This window comes from Mus musculus, chromosome 19 (genome assembly GCF_000001635.26).
Source record: "Mus musculus strain C57BL/6J chromosome 19, GRCm38.p6 C57BL/6J".
In the NCBI taxonomy this organism is placed as follows: Eukaryota; Metazoa; Chordata; class Mammalia; order Rodentia; family Muridae; genus Mus; species Mus musculus.
This window is the reverse complement of record NC_000085.6, coordinates 16,023,047-16,027,140: the sequence shown is the minus strand read 5'-3', so window position 1 is coordinate 16,027,140 and position 4,094 is coordinate 16,023,047. Positions and strand designations below refer to the sequence as shown.

Below are 4,094 nucleotides of genomic sequence, written 5' to 3'. Positions count from 1 at the left end.
ACCAGGGAAAAGACACAGCTTTTATCGAAAGCTAGAGAGTAAGAATGGGGCTAGTGAGATGGGTCATCTGGTAAGAGCATGTGTTGTTCTTACAGAGGACCTAGGTTCAGTTTCCAGCACCCATGTGTAGCTCAACAACCATCTATACTCCAGCTCCAGAGGTCCTGACACACTCTCCTGACCTCTGAGTGCACCATGTACCCAAGTGGTACATAGATATAGATGCAGGCAAAATACCCATAGACATAAAATAAAGTTAGTAAGTCTAAATAGCAAAGAAAACAAGAAGCAGGGAGACAGCAGTGTTCACTTCAGAAAAGACTGAGAAAACCGGGCATGGTCACGTACATCTGTAACCCAGCACCTGGGAGGTGGAAACAGAAGGTCAGGAACTCAAGGTCACTCTCGGCTACACTGTTCAAAGCCAGCCTGGGCTATGGGAGATCCTGTATCAGAACAGGACAGCAGCAATCATAACAGCAACTAAAAGATACAGCGAAGACCCCCGTTCACTCTACCTCGCGACTTTGTTTTCTAACAGGGTCTGGTATAGCCCAGGCTGGCTTTCAACTGGTCTTCCTGCACCTATCTCCCAAGTGTTGAGATTTCAGAAATTTATATAGAGACTATGTAGAAATATTGCAATATCCAAGCCGGAGAGTGCAGGGCTGAGGCTCACACCTCTACAAAGGCTGCATTGCAATGTGGGTGCCTCTTTTAAATGGGCACACTTAGTAAGAACCAATGTATCCTCTTTACCATCACCAGTAAGGATGTGTTTGCTTGCTTGCACAGGGACAGGACTGCTTGATAGTTTGTTTGTTTTTTAATGAGAGCCTACTGCACTTCCTATTTTCTTTTTTTTTTCCTGAGACAGGGTTTCTCTGTGTAGCCCTGGCTGTCCTGGAACTCACTGTGTAGACTAGGCTGGCCTCGAACACAGAAATCTGCCTGCCTCTGCCTCCCAAGTGCTGGGATTAAAGGCGTGTGCCACCATGCCCGGCTGCACTTCCTATTCTTAAGTGCTGTGAGATATGTCTCCTAGGAATGTGAGAAGCTACATCCAGAGAGTCTCCCCAACAGGACTGCTCAAACATGAACTGAACAAAGATGACATGCTAGCATGGATGGGGGATGAGGAAGGACATTCACATCGACTGTGCTGGCCCCTGTTCGTGCTTCTACTGTGGTAGCTCCTCTACTGATCAGTAGACATTGTTTCTGTGTTTGGGATTATGTACCATTCTCTTGCCTTTTAAATTTTTTTTTTTTTTTTTTAGTTTTTCATTGAATAAGTCAAGTCATTTCAAAGTTTAATATTGCCAAAAATTTGTAATCTTTCAAAAATGAGTTTTAGTTTTTTTGTTTGTTTGTTTGTTTTTTGAAACCAGAACATTTATTTTATGACTGATTGAAATCCTTAAGATGAACTGGATGCTGCAGCAGCCGCCCTCTTGGGTTTAGGTGTTGTTCCCTCACGGAATCCATGTCTGAATCTGCGGTAGACAATCTTTAGGTGCCTCATCCGATCAGTCCCGGTAGTGTTTCGTCTCTTAGCCCTGGCACTCCAGTTATACTTCTTCTTGCGCTTCACAGGGTAGCCACATTTGCCACAAGTCAATTTCTGAAGGTGGTAGGCCTTGTGCATCTTGTAGCGACGCTTACCAAAGGATGACCGTCCCTTCGTCATCTTGCTTCTACTGGCGAGGCCAAAGAGACCAGAAGAGCGAGTTTTAGTTTTCTTTATCAGCAACTTGGCTTTTTTTATATATGTTTTTAAAAATTCCAATGTGCAGTCTTTGTAGCTGGTACTGTGTAACACACTATATATATATATTTGGTTTTTCAAGACAGGGTTTCTCTGTATAGTCTTGGCTGTTCTGGAACTCACTTTGTAGACCAGACTGGCCTCGAACTCAGAAATCTGCCTGCCTCTGCCTCCAGAGTGCTGGGATTAAAGGCGTGCGACACCACACCTGGCTTACACCAAATAATATTTTTAGATAAAAGTATGCATTATATACTGAGCACTTATAAGCTTCCCTCTTGTCTCTCACATATCCTCTAACTCCACTTCCATCCTGGAAATTTGGCTTCTACTTTCATTTTACATATATATATATATATATATATATATATACACTATATATAATAATCATATTTATACATGATTTGTGTGTTTTTACAAATTATATTATTTAGAATCCACAAATGAGAGAACACATATGACATCTGTCTTTCTGAAACTGGCTTAGTTTACACACAATTTTATTTTTTTTCACTGCTAAAAACAACTCACTTGTGTATATACAAGTACGGTATTTCTCTCTCCACTCTGATGTTGTGACCTAGGTGGGGTCTATGATGTAATAACTGTGAACAGTGTTGCATGAATCTTGATAGACAAGCATCTGTGATGTGCTGTCTTGGAGTCCTTCAGGAAATACCCAAGAGTGGTGAAGCTCAGCCATCTTGTGGATCTAGTGCTAGTTTCCAGAAGCTTCTACAGTGAGTTCTACAGATGCTAGACTACTGACATTACCACCGACAATGCCTGTGTGTTTCCTTTTGAGTCCATACTTGCCAGCATTTACTGTTATTTGCCTTTTGTATTGACTTTCTCTGGTGACTCATAAGGTTGAGCGGGTTTGTTTTTCATGTTAATTAGCCAGCTGTACATCATCTTTTGAGAACTATCCATCTCTGAAGTTCATTTCTTTGTTGGGTTGTTTGATTTCTTATTCAGTATTTTGAGTTTCTTGTATATTTGAGATGTTAATTCTCTATCAGACGTATGCATGGCAAAAATTGTCTTCTGTTTCATAGGTCGCCTCTCCACTCTTCTTTCCTTTGTTGGATGTCCATGGATTTACTTCCCAAGCAACTGGAGTCCCACTCAGGAGGACACTTGCCTGTGCCTGAATCATCAAATGTTTTCCTAATTCTTCCTCTAGCAGTTTCAGTTAGGGGGTCTTATATCAAGATGGTTGGTTTTGTGAGAGATGTGGATCTAGGTTCATCCTTCTACATGTGGGTACCCAACTTTCCCATCACCATTTGTTGAAGACACTCTCTTTGCCATTATTCTTTTTGCTCAGCATTGCTTAGACTCCTGGGGATCTCTTGGGCTTCCGTATGAATTTTAAGAGTATTTTTCATTGAATAATGGCATTGGAATTGTGATGAACATTGCATGCAATCTATAGATTGATTTTAGATTGAGATCATTTACACAGTATCAATTCCAATCTAAGAGCACTTAAGGTCTTTCCACCTTCTTGTGTCTTTCGTAATATTTTTCTTCACTGCTTTAAAGTTTTCATTGTAAAGACTGCTCACTTCATTGGTTAGGTTTATTCTGGTGTAGTTTTTCAAGCAAACAGAAATGTAATTGCTTCCTTGAATTCTTTCTCAACAAGTTTGTTATAGAGGTATAGGAAGGTTACTGCTTTGGTTATATTAATTTTATAATCCTCAACTGCCTTAAAGTTGCTTCTCAGATACAAATTTTCTTTTGGAGACCCTATGTATAGAAACTTACCTGCAAGTAAAAATGTTTTAACTTCCTACTTGCCTATTCATATCCCTTTTATCTTCTCCTACCTTGCTGTTCCAGATAAGATTTCAGACTTTACATTGAATAAGAATAAGGAAAGTAGACACCTTTGTCTGTTCTTCGCTTTAGTGGAGACACTTTGAGATTCTCCCCATAAAGTATGAAGTTGGCTATAGGTTTGCCAAATATAGCTTTTATTTATGATACGTTCTTCTTTTTCTTAGTGTCTTCAGAATTTTTATCATGACAGATGCTGGTCTTTATCACATGTGGAGATGATCATATGATTTCTGTTCTTGAGCCCATTTATATGCTGTATTACATTTATGTTTCATATGTTGGAACAGCTCTGCATCTCTAGAGTACGTCCCCAACACATGCATGAGACATGGGAATACACACTCGTGTGTGCATGGACCAATGCAATATAAATAAATGGTGTCCTTTATTATGAACATTTGCTCTTCCTGAAAGAATGTTGCACCCTTCTTGGATCTTACGTCTGCTCTAAGAAGTCAGTGAGCTCAGATAAAGGTGA

The 4,094-nt window shown here is 40.1% G+C and overlaps 1 pseudogene; it reads right to left on the bottom strand.

Moving 5' to 3' along the window:
• On the bottom strand, positions 1,379-1,727 carry Rpl37-ps1 (ribosomal protein 37, pseudogene 1; annotated as a pseudogene).